The sequence below is a fragment of the Trichosurus vulpecula genome, chromosome 6 (assembly GCF_011100635.1).
Source record: "Trichosurus vulpecula isolate mTriVul1 chromosome 6, mTriVul1.pri, whole genome shotgun sequence".
NCBI classification, from domain to species: domain Eukaryota; kingdom Metazoa; phylum Chordata; class Mammalia; order Diprotodontia; family Phalangeridae; genus Trichosurus; species Trichosurus vulpecula.
The window spans coordinates 266,919,956-266,933,641 of NC_050578.1; the positions used below are offsets into that span (position 1 = coordinate 266,919,956).

General features: G+C 38.4%; 1 pseudogene; it reads left to right on the forward strand.

Moving 5' to 3' along the window:
- The first annotated feature begins 11,900 nt into the window (after positions 1-11,900).
- Positions 11,901-12,841, forward strand: LOC118853770 (annotated as a pseudogene).
- Positions 12,842-13,686: the final 845 nt, after the last annotated feature.

Sequence of the window (13,686 nt, forward strand, 5' to 3'; positions counted from 1 at the left end):
GGAGAAAAATATTCAAGTATTTTTCTTCCATGCTATGAATTTTCAAGTACGTGCTGTCCTAGGCTGACACATCCTTTATTATCCATGCATCATAGGTGGTAACTTATCTCTTTCCATCCTGAATTTTGAAAACATCTCCCCTCATTGGCGTCTTGTATCTGATTCTATTATCTATATTTTTACATATTTAGAGAATCTGGATGTTTTACACTTAAACTCTCAGTAAAGGATGCTTTTGAAGTTGAAGCATTAGTTCATCTTTTCAAGGGAGCTTTTACAAAATTACCTTACCACAGAAAGTTATGATATTTTATACACATCAGCCTATATGGCTTTGCCATTTTATTTTCCTATGAATCTGGGCAAACTATTGTTAAGTGACTTGGACAGGGATTGTCATCATCTCTGTATTACCAATCTCAATGTTTTGCTGAAAAGTCTGGTAAATTTACTTCTTATATGGGAAAATGTCATCAATGCTCTTAAGACTGTCATCATTACTTGGGTATTTTAAAAGAAATGTTTGGGCTGAGCTGAGTATGATGGGGTGATTCTAAAAAACAAAATTGGGTAGGAAGAAGTCAAAAAGATCAATTATCTTATACAAATGAGACATGAAAGGAAGAACTGATATAAAAGGAGCAAGTGAGGTTGAGTGCTGGTAGTGCTGGAAACTTACTCTCATCAGAAATGGGTTAAAGAGGGAGCAACATACAGACCTAGAGAGGTATAAAAGTCTTCTGAATCTATAAAGAAATAAGAGACTGAGGGAATTGGATAAGGAGGGGACTTTTAGTGGGATAGGTGGATTAAGGTGGAGGTTGGGGGTGATGATAAGGGAGGGACTCTTAGATAGCTGGGCAGATTAATGAATAGGAGGACAAGGAAATAGATGTAAATTAGACTCTTAAGAAGGGATAGGGCACATGGAGGAGAAGGATAGCAAGGAAACATAGGAGGAAGGATGTAGGACTAGCAATTACTTTGAATGGGAATAGGATGAATTTATCTATTTGAATAGCAATATGGATTGAAAATCTAAATTTGACAATATGCTGCTTACAAGAAACAATAAAAAAGGAGAGACAAAGTTAAAACAAAGGACTAGAGTAGAATTTATTATGTTTCAGTTGATGTAAAAAAAAACAGGGGTAGCAATCATGATCTCAGACAAAGTTGAAGCTAAAATAGAATTTAAAAAGATAAACAGAAACTACCCTATGTGTCACCAATTCAATATTGTTTTAGAACTGCTAGCAATATCAGTGAGGTGAAAAAAAGAAATTGAAGGAATCAGAATAGGAAATGAGGTAAGAAAATATCTCTTTTTGCAGACATGACGATATATCTGGAAAATCCTAAAGATACAACTAAAAAGTTAGTTGAACCAATTAACAATTTTAGTAACATAGTAGGATATAAAATAAACACACATAAATCATCATCATTTTTAGGTACCATGAATAAAACCCTGGGAGAAGAGATAGTAAGAGATACCTCATTTAAAAGGATTGTAGACAGTATAACACAACTGAGAGTATACCTGTGAAAACAAACCCAGGAACCATATGAACATAATTATAAAACTTACTCTTTGTCACAAATAAAGGTGGATTTAAATCATTGGAACATATCACTTTACATGACTAGGCAAGGACTACATAGTAAAAATGACAATTTTACCAACCCTACCTATTTATTCAATGACATCCCAAATAAATTACTAAAATTTATGTTACTGATTTAGAAAAAATAATAAAAAATCATTTGGAAGAACAAAATAACAAGAATTTCAAAGATGGTAATGAAAAAATGCAATGGAAGGCAGCTCAGCAGGTCCAGATCTTAAACTTAAAGGCAGTAAATATCAAAACTATCAGGTACTGGTTGAGAAACAGAAAGGTGGATCAGTGGAACAGAATGGACATACAATACACAATGGTAAAGGATAACATGAACCTTGTGTTTGACAAATGTAAAGATTTAAGTTTAGGATAAGTGTTCATTATCTAGTAAAAATTGTTGAAAAACCTGGAAAGCAGTCTGGCAGAAATTGGGCATAGACTAATATCTTAAACCATTTACCAAGATAAGGTCAAAATGGATACATGATCTATATGAAGGGAGATATAACAAGAAAATTAAAAAGACATAGAACATATTACATATCAGACTTATGAACAGGAGAACAATTCACGAATAATCAAGAGATAGAGAGCATTGTGAGGTGTCAAATGGATAATTTTGATTACATTTAATTAAAAAAGTTTTGTACAAATAAAACCAATGTAGCTAAGATTAGAAGGAAAGCAGTAAAATGGGGGAAAACTTCATAGAAAGTCTTTCAGATAAAGGTCTCATTTCTTAAATCAAGAACCTTGTCAAATTTCTAATTATACAAGACATTTTGTAATTGATAAATGGTCAAAAGTTATGAACAGATAGTGTAGTCATATGAAAGAATGCTCTAAATAATTATTGATTAGAAAATGCAAATAAAAATAACTTTGAGATATTGTCTTAAAACTATCAGATTGGTTAAAATTATAAATGCCCTTCAATTGGGGAATGGCTAAACAAGTTGTGGTATACAATTGTGATGGAATACTACATGAGCTCGTTGATTTTAGAAAAACATGGAAAGACTTACATGAAATAATGAAAAGTGAAATTTGCAGTACCAAGATAATACTGCACATAAAAACAGAAATGTTGTCCTAAGAACAACTTTGAATGACTAATTCATGTTCAGTACCATAAATCCTCATACCAACCAAAAAGTACCTCTGAAGGAAGATGTTATCCACCACCAGACAAAGAACAAATAAAAAGATGTTTTAAAAGATGTATGGTTTTAAACATATATATTTATGTGTGTGTGATTGTGAATGGGTATTTAATTGTAGCCTTCTCTAAAAAGAGGAGGAGGGAAAGACAAAAAATAAAAAGTACACAGTAGAGAAGAAAAGAAAACTTTGAAGGAAGCACAGAAAAGCAGGTTAGCTTCGAAAACAATGTGTAGTATTTATCACCTAGGTTGTTTTTATAAAAGTAAGCAGTCTGGAATGAAAATTCATGGTCTTACATTGAATCCTCTCTCTATGTTCTGCTGTTTAGTGGAAATGTTCTCCCCCCCCCCACTTTTTTTTATTTTAGCACAATAGAAAGTCTTATATGTTGTTATTAAAACCTCAATATCTATATGAACTCAATAAGCATGTATATTTATTGTAAATGGAAGAGCATATGTGGTAATAACATCTGTCCCTCACTAGGAGGCAGCACCATGACTGGTTGAAGCTGTTCAGCAATGAAACCCTGCACCCAAGGTTGCTTTGCTACCTTTTATTTTTTGTTTCCATTCTGCCCAGGACCTTTCTTATCTAGAAGAAGGATTCAGCTGATTTTTCTGACCAATTGCACCACCTATTGGGGCATACCTTTACTTTTCTTCTCAGAAGATTGTGTCAATTTAAAGCTTCTATGCCCAGATCATTAACCTGTAAGATTACCTATTAATTATGAATGAAAATATAACTATTAAACCTTGTGTTGAGCCTCAGTTCTATTTATCATTGATCAGGTTTTACAAAGAAATATTTCCTTCTAATATATGGCAAGAAAAATGTGAAAATGAATATGCTAAATATTTTGATTTGTTTGAACTCCTCAATTATCCAGGTAACCAAGGGGAGTGGTATGGGATTAACTTGACCAATCAGGATAGAGAATGGTTTGACAACCCAACAAACATTTGCAGTGACCAAGTCTAAACCCAGCTAGAAGTGCAAAATTAGTGATCCTGAAAGTAGCTTAGCTCAAAACATCCTTTGGGAGTCCCCTGAGATATCAGGAGACCTCCTGCTCATTTTGTTGTCTGTATTCCAGCCTTGGACTCTCTGAATCATAATGCTTATCTTTTTACTGCTTGATGTACAAGAAGTCAATGCCCCTATTCCTGTTATTCTCCACCCCTTGTGCCTGGAAGTTTTCACTTCTAATATGTCCTGTTCCCTGCTGGGATCAGCCCATTTCCCTCCTCCCTTTGTTAGAAAAATATAAAAGCATTCTCTGCTTTCCCCAACTGAGTTGTTCCAGTGTTAGGCTGTCTGCTCCACATGCATGTCTGTACCTGCTTAAGAAAATCACTCTTGACTTTTTCTGCATGATCCTCCTCTGATTTTCTTCCCATGTGCAAAGAGAGACTTGTGTCCCATAGGGCTGGCCTGTTCAGCCTCCAGTTTTCTTCTTTTGTGGAAAGAGTATCCAGGTGCACGGGGGCAGCTAGGTGGTACAGTAAGTAGAGCACTGGCCCTGGAGTCAGGAGGACCTGAGTTCAAATTTGGCCTCAGACACTTGACACACTTACTAGCTGTGTGACCTTGGGCAAGTCACCTAGCCCCAATTTCCCTGCCTTCCCCTCTTGAAAAAAACCAAGAAGAGTATCCAGGTCCCATTGGGTTTGTGCCTCAGTTTACAAAATAATATATGAACATGTTCCCAGGTCCTTTTGGGGTATATTCCACTCTGCACCTTGGTCTCTGGAAAGAGTAGGGTCAAAATTTAGCTCAGTTCCTACATATCATTCATCCCAACACATTTGCAGCTAGATAGATGACTACAACCTGAATTTTAATCTCTCATCTTTTGTTGAGATGTACACTTAAAGGTCACTCTCAAAAGTCATCTCTTGGCCCTCTGAATATCAGTGCTGAAATGGCTACAATATCTGGCATAAACTTCACCAACCAGATTCCTATAGTTCACTCTTCTGACCTTTGATACTTTCAAGGTCAAACATTTCACTTCCTAGGACTAGAAGAGAAAAAAAAGTCAAACTCATAGTTCCACAAAAGGTATCTTTCTTGGGACTACATGGCCTAAGAAATCTAAGTGGCAACCCTAACAGTCTTCCTCTCCCAGCCTGATTTTTTTTCCTTTTTTTTTAATTAAAGCGGCCATCCCTTGACTCACTTCTTAAAGAGGCCTTTCCACTGAATGGACATTACCTCACTTTAAGTGAGTACCTGAAAAGGCCTTAGCCTAAGAGGGCCAGGGTCTCTCATTGCATCCTGGGTCATCTCTAGTCATCCTGATGAATATCCGGTCACTGCATCCAGACGGAGGAGAAAGTGAGGCTGGTGACCTTGCACAACCCTCCCTCCCTCAAATCAAAGTCAACTACAAGTCATGTCTTCATTTCCCTGATGCCATGGTCCTCTTTTTAAATGAAGAACAAACACACACATCATAGCCTAAAAAACAGGAGAAAGACCCTGAGGCCTTTCTACTTAGGCCATTGCCTCTCACCAGACAGTGAGATCTAAAGGGTCACAATACTGGAGTGCAATTGAAATAAGATGTGCCAGGAAGCTTAGCTGTAGGTTGTTAGGTTTTTTGAATACACCTGCAGCTAATCAAAGTGCCTCCCATTTTCTACAAGGGAAACCATTTACTCTTCATTTGTTACTCTCCAAGTGATGAGTAGGTTCCAGACAGGGAGCAAGGTTATCTCCTATAAAGGGAAGTGTTGCCAATATGTTTTAATTTGTGGTCTTTGCTAGTGTGAGCTATTTCCTCCTGGCCAGAGGAGATGGGATGGAATGGGATCACATGAGCATGTAGAGGGATTTGCTTTGCCAGGGAGAGGGGCCAAGTCATTCATGTAAGACAGAAGAGAATGAAGAGTTGATAACAGAAGGCATCTGAGTTATATGAGATGGGTAGGGTAGAAAAGGTAGCTTTCAGTGAATGACTTAAATTTTTTCAATAAAATATGAGGAGATATTCTCAGCTGAGGTGGTGAGGGGACAGAAAGAGTAGAGATTTGAGTAAGACTGAAAAGGTCTGGAAGACCTGCTGTGGTTAGAAAGATAGTGAATTAATTAGGAAGGCGTTATAGAAATGGAAGAATGAGTTTACTCATTATCTTGATTTGTCTGGGCTGCTTATTATCCAAGTGAGGCCAAGATAACTTAGGAATCAAAATCAGCCAATTGGGAGGCAGAATGAGTGTTACTTGAGTGACCTTTTGTGGTGTTCACCAGAAGAACTCAGAATGTCTCTGCTGGGCCAGCAATCACAAGGCTGTCTCTGACTGGTTTGTACAGTCCCAAATAGACAGAGCTTGTGTAAACATCCTGGTTGTGAGTACTCTGCATTCCTCCTATCCTTGTAAAACCATATAAACCACTCTCTAAACTCCCAATCTTTGAAGCACCAGACTCTGCTCTGCTGTTTCTTGAGTGGGCACCTGTGATGTACTCGCCAATAAAAGCTTCCGGATTTTGCACCTGAACAATGCCTCCTTTCCTTCTGTTCAGGCAGATTCTACACCCCAATTAAACAAATTGCCAATTAATGACCATAAAGGATGGCCATCCAGTTAAGGTTATATAACCTATATTGGTAGTGTAGCCAGTCAGCTCAGTTTTGTGATTTTTTTTCTAGCTCCCAATGGTAGCACATGTATAAGAGCAAAAACATCTACCACTTTCTCTTCTTAATTTTGTCTCCACCTTTACCATCATCATGTGAGCCCCACCATTCCCCAGGATAAGCTTATCACCAGGTACCTCATCATTATGGAGATTACTTCAGTTTTGATATTAACAACTCTTTGTTACCCTTCGGCCTCTCTGATGGGAGGGCTTCAGTTAAGAGTAAAAAAAAAATTCCTATAGACTCTCTTTAGACAGGGCTGAAAGTCTCAGCTTTCTCCTCATTTGCCATATCTGCTTGGTTTCATCATCATCCTCATCGTCATCATCATCATGTCACTGACTCCACAATCATCGTTATGTTTCCTCTCTGCATATGTATTGTTTTCCCTTACTAGGGAAGTTCCTTAAAGGCAGGAACTATCTTTGTTTTTCTTATTTATATCCTTAGCACTTAGCATAGTACCTTTGATATAGTTGGCATTTAATAAATGTTTATCAAATCAAATCAAAAGGTGGTGGGATTTATCCAAAATGAAGGCTGGGCAGGGCAAAATCTCCATTGGTTTCACCTTTTGAAATTCTTTCTGTTGTTTTCTGTGTATTTTTAAAATGAGTCAGTGGATCTCTTTTATTTCTTTTCTTCCCTTCATCATCATTACCTATTAATCCTCCAAATCTTCATATATCTCATCCATCCCCCATCAGACATTTTCATTCAAAGGGGCAAATGAATGGAAGCTACACTGTTGGAGGCACTCGGCCTGAGCCCTGGGGGACTAGTCTCATCCCTTGCCTATTTTCCTGTGGTCCATGTGGTGGCTCCTTCAGGTTTAGGCCTAGTGAGCTCATGGCCCTGACTTCTTGTGTCTCCTGAGGGCAGCCTTGTTCTCTGTGCACCATGGAAAACATCTGAATATACCCATGACTTCTCTTAGTAATTATGATTGGGTCCCCACAGACCTGGGTATGTTATTGTGTGCTTTTATGAGGTGCACGCTAAGTAGGTCTGGGTGTTCTCAGAGGAACCTTTGGCCCTTAACATGAACGCACCTGTTTTTGTAAAACCCTACTGCAAGTTTGCTACCAAAAGCCACAGAAAGACTTCGATGTCTCAATTTGGAGCAATGTTCATTGGACAAGCCTGAATTTGATTGTTGTCATCCTTCGTGTATTAATAAGATCAGAAATGTTACTTTAGTTCACCTAGTGACCTTACTGTGGGCAAGATCCAAGGAGCAGCAATGGCTGAGGAAAACAGACCACAATCTGGAAAACTCTGAGCTATTAGCACCAGATGCCAGGCACAGTTTCTGCAAGTCCTCTTCTCTTGTATTTGGATTAAGCTTCTAATTGAAGACCTATAGTTAGGTGAAGTTACTCTGTTAGTCTTCCCCCTTAAAGTCTCATCACCATCATAAAGGACCCTGGTAAGTTTCAGCTATTAGAATACTGGTGGCAGGTCCTACTTGGTTCTACAATATGAGTGCTACATGAAAGGAAAATAGTATCTTTGTCTTCAATGTATGGTGAGGTAAGGGTGCAGAATCATAGATTTGGAACAATCATTTTCATAATGTTTCATGTTTTTATAGTCAAATAGATGATAATGGTGGCTATGATTTGTTGGGAACTTCAAAGTTCACAAAATAATGTACATTTTAACATCTCATTTGATCCTCGCAACAGCCCTGAGAGGTAGGTGCTATTATTACTTCCATTTTAGAGATGAGGAAACTGAGGCTGAGAGATGCTAAATGACTTGTCCAAGGTCATATAGTGACAAGTGTCTTAGAGCTTGAAGTCACTTTATCCAGATTCCATATCCTTCACTGTATCCTCTTTACCACATATCTGCCTCCTAGATCTTAAGATTGAATGGGTAAAGACCTTATGGATCATCCAGTTTTATAGCTGAGGAAACTGAGACTCTGAGATGGGAGGGGTCTTGTTTGAGGTGACATGTAGGAAAGAGCAGAACTGGAATTCAAATCCAGGTCTTCTCATCCTAATTCGAGGAGTCTTGCCATGCCACCAATTGTCATTATCTGTTTACTTATCATTTGTTTCCCCATGTATTTCGGAGATTGGTACTAAAACTCTGAATTGAAAAAAAATCTCTTCCAGCTATTGCAAGAGATGATATTTTTTTTAGTAGTAAAATCCTCCTCTCAGATTTTTTTCATGATTTAGATTTGTAATTGTCTAGATCACACTGCACATTTTGGATTAAAAAAAAGGCCATGTGGCTTTACTTCTTTAGCCTGCAAGTGATGCCACTGAGGCTCAGGTTGGGGAGGTGGCTTTCCTAAAGTTCCAGAGTAAGTTAGTGGTAGTAGCAGGACTAGAACCCAGCTTTCTAAACTCAGAGCTCTCTAGTCTTTCACCCACATCGGGCCTCCTTAAAGATGGAAGAATTTGAGACCAGAGTAGCATGGTTCAATCCTGGGTCAGCCACAGAGACTTTAAGCAAGTCACTTACAAATGAAGGAATTGGAACAAATGACCTTTAAGGTCATTCCAGTTTTAAATGAACAAGTCAATTAAGACTTTAAGTAGAAATTGTTGGTCTTTATTATTGTTTGTCACATCTTCTGATACAATAATTTTTATGTATTCAGTTTTGTTTACGCAATTAATTCAATTCAACAAACATATATTTAGTCTGGACTCTTTACCAGGTATTGGTAACCTCTGAGAACACCTCTCTCTCCCCTCCCCCTCCAAACATACACACAAACACAAATAATTCCCACCCTCAATGATCTTATATTCTACAGTTAGAAAACAAACAATGCTTACACAGATAAATAAATAGAAAATATAGACCAAGGACATATATATCATTTAAGTGATATGTGTGTGTGTATTTGTGTGTGTGTGTGTGTGTGTGTGTGTGTGTGTGTGTGTGTGGCACAAACAATAAGAGGAACAGGAGAGGTTCTTAGATGTATTGCAGTTGGCAGTTGAGCTGCACATTTCAGGGAGCCAGAGATTCTAAGAGGAAGTATAGCGATAGAGCTTCAGAAGCATGGAGGACAGTGTGTACAAAGGCCCATTGATGGGAGGCGATGGATCAAGAATGGAGAAATGAATGTCAATCCATCTGTCTGACATGTGGGACACACAAGAGAGGGAAAAATGTCAAATCAATCATGAAACATAGGTTTGAGAGTTTGTGAAAAGTTGCAAATGTGAAACAGAATTCATATTTTATCTTAGAAACAGTACAGTTCCACTGAACACCACTGAGTATCAGAGAGACAAAGCATATCTGTGCTTTAGGAAGAGCAAATCATAATATTGTGGAAGATGCATTTTTATTATAACGACTTTTTAAAAATATGGCAGAATCTTGTGTTGGTAAGCAAAATGGGCTCTTAGCACGCAGTTCCACTAAGTGCCCTGGGAGAGTTTGACCTTGGTTTCCTTGGTTAGATTTGGGTATCCCTGTTGCTTCCTTGCCTCAGGGGAGGGCTTAGTTTAGACATGAGTTTGAATGACATGTCTGGGACAGGAGAGGCTTTTAGACCACATGGGTTTAAGTCCCCTCTTTGTGATGATTCTAGGTCACGTGCATGTGTGTGACTCACCCCTGACCCTGATAAAGATATAAAACCAGGGCTTGGCTTTCTCTTCTCTGCAGCTCTTTCCCACAGCAGTGGTGGCACGTGTGACTCTGGGCCAGTCCTTGTTCCGAGCTCCCGGGCTGAACCTAGATGTTGGTAACTATGAATTGTATTGGGTCTGTCCGTTTGTAATTTGTTTGGGGCTCTCACTTGAGATGGTATTGATGCAGAGACTCTGGGCAGTTGTAGCTAAGGGCCCTGCAGCTTGTAACCCTGGATGCTGGGACTTTGTTAAACTCTGGTAACTATGTATTGGGATTTGAATTAGACAAGGTGTCTGTTGATGTTTATACTTTGTTTGTATTTTATTCTGAAGTTCGGCATGCTGGCTTTTTCCCCTGAACTAAGAGAATGATATTTCTATGCTGAATTAAAGTAACCTTGTCAACCCCTTCACCTTGCTTTCCTTAGTTAAGCAGATCAAAAGAACCTGTGCTGTTGGCAGCTTTCTGGGTACTGGCTGTGGGTGGATCTTACACCCCCACAGAAGCTGCTAGCCGGATTGTTGAAACAAATCTGGGCATTATTTTAGATAATAGGGAATGAGAAATTATGTAAGAGGGAAAAAAACAGAACAATGATTGAGGGAATAAGTTTGTGTAGGGTTCTGTGTGGATATAGTATGAGACATGGAGTCAGAGAGACTTGAGTTCAAGCTGGGCTTCAGATACTTACTGGGTGACCATTAAGTCTCTTATCTTGTTCTGCTTCTGTTTTCTCCTCTGTAAAATGGGTATAGTACTTATACCCCAGGTTTGTTATAAGGATCAATTGAGATAATATTAATAAATCACTTTCCTATACTAATGATGCTATATAAATCCTACCTATTAATACCTTTAGAGGAGATAGGATGAGATAAGATGAAGAACACACACACAGTGATTAACCTTGGTAGTGAGAAGATCCATCACTTCCTCTAAAATAGAGGAAAACAGGTGGGAACAGGAATAATCAAGAGGGGTTTGGAGTGTGCAGTAGAAAAAAGAGAGAATACAAGAGTGATGACATTACTTTCTGTTGATGGAAGGGGAAGAAAGTGATACAGGAAACTGGATAGAGAGCTAATTGGGGAATAATAGCTGTATTTCTTTGGCCCAGGGGGGCAGAATTACAAGATAATAAGACATTTTTATAGAGAATGCATTCAGCAGCATTTTGGGCCCTGATGAGCCCCACATTTGTGGGACCATTAAAGGTATATGGTGAGCATAATCTTGGTTTGGAGTGCCTGGAGAAAGGATGTGGGAGCAAGGAATTCTTGGGCAGCTGAGGAGGCATCACTGAAGCGATCAATCATGGGGTGAATTCTGTGAAGGGGAAAGACAAGGCCAAAGTAGGGAAAATAAACTTGGAAAAATGGTAGGTAAATAGGAACTAGTATTTATGGTAAAGAGTATATCTAGGCAGAGGATGCTGAAGTAGAATATGCAATGGAAAGATAAGAGGATGTGCTTAAGGAGGAAGGAATTTCAGAGTTCTGTGTCATGGAGTTGGAGGGATGATCAATTCAATAGCATAGCTACAATATGACTGCTGCTGAGTAAAGATGGAGGTCATGAAAGTTGTGGAGGTTGAATACCTGTTTAGTAATGATCTTAATGAATATAAAGGAACTTAGATGTGCTGAAAAAATCATAAGTGAAAGATCAGTATGATGTGTATTTATTAGATATCAAAAAACTAATTTTTATGTAACAAAATTTTGTAGTTTCACTTTATGCAAAATGATTCTATTACCATTGCAAAAAATGATAAATACTATGATTTATTCTGTGTTTTTGTGTTTCTCTTGTTCTAGGTCAATGCTCCAACTCCCTACAAAGAATTTATGGTGAATTGTTCAGAGGTGAAAGAATTCATCCTTGTGGGAATAACAGATGCCCCTGAACTTCAGGTCCCCCTCTTCACAATATTCACTATCATCTACCTCACCGCCATGGTTGGGAACCTCGGATTGGTATTCCTGATATTTTGGGACTCCCACCTCCACACACCCATGTACTTTTTCCTCAGTAACCTCTCTCTGACAGATTTAGGCTACTCTTCAGCTATTACACCTAAAGTGATGGCTGGATTCTTCCCGGGAGACAAAAGCATCTCCTATGGTGGATGTGTTGCACAAATGTACTTCTTTGTGTACTTTGCCACAGTTGAAAGTTATCTCTTGGCTGCTATGGCCTATGACCGCCAGGTTGCTGTGTGTAAGCCCCTACATTATACCACCACCATGACATCCAGTGTGTGTGCTTGTCTGGCCATTAGTTCCCATATCTGTGGTTTTCTTTTTGCCTCTATTCACACAGGAAACACCTTCAGCCTCCAATTTTGCAGTTCCAATGTGATTCATCATTTTTTCTGTGATATTCCACCCCTCTTACTTCTCACCTACTCTGTTTCATACATCAAAGAATTGGTTGTCTTCTTTGCTGTAGGATTTAATGTATTCTTTGCCCTTTTTTCATTTTGAAATCCTACTTTTTAATTTTCATTGCCATTTTGAGGATGCACTCAGCTGAGGGCCGCCAGAAAGCCTTCTCCACCTGTGCTTCCCATCTCACAGCTGTGTCTATATTTTATGGGACAGTAGTTTTCATGTACTTACAACCCAGCTCCAGGCATTCCATGGACATAGACAAAGTGGCTTCAGTATTCTACACCATGGTCATCCCCATGTTGAACCCTCTGGTCTATAGTCTGAGGAATAAAGAAGTCAGTAGTGCATTTAGAAAAATCATGGAGAAGACAAAGTCTTCATTAGGCACTTCCTAATCAAGGAGAAAAGTATTCAAGTATTTTTCTTCCACAAGATGATCTTTAAAGTACATCCTCTCCTTGGCCAACACATTCTTTATTATCCATGGATTATAGGTGGCAAATTCTCCCCTTCCATTCTGAATGTAGAAAAAGCCTCCCCTTATTGGCTTCCAGTATCTGATTCTATGATCTATCTATCTATCTATCTATCTATCTATCTATCTATCTATCTATCTATCTTTCTATCTATCTATCTGTCTATGTATTATTCTAAGAAATTTGGGGAATCTGAATGTTTTTTATTTTAATCCTCCATTGAGCATACTTTTGAATTTAAGTATCAATTCATCTTTTCAGAGAGCTTTAACAAAATTCCTAAATCACAGAAAGTTATGACATGTTGTATACACCAGCCATCATAGATGTGCCATTCATCCTGTATTGGAAACTGGGCAAGTTATTGTTAAGTGACTTTGTTGGGAGTAGGGGGTAGTTTCATCATCACCTAATTTCTGATCTTTCTTTGCTGAAAAGTCCAGTAAAAAATCACCTATTATTCTCCCCCAAGTTTTTGCACTTGGAGGGTGGTACCAAATGGAGAGATAGATGGTGCATAAAACTCCCAGTACGGCAACTCCCTCTAATGATGTGCTTTGGCAAACTCTGCCTGCCACATATTTTTAGAGAATTGTGTGAGGGAACTGAGAGTTTGAATATATTAGTTATGGTCATACAGTCACAAACAGGACCTTTTATAGTGACTGACACATGGTAAGAACTTAATAAATTTCTGTTCACTTATTAACTTCTGTGAGTACAAGCTATCCCTCTACCCATTATGCCATGAGATCTGAACCTTT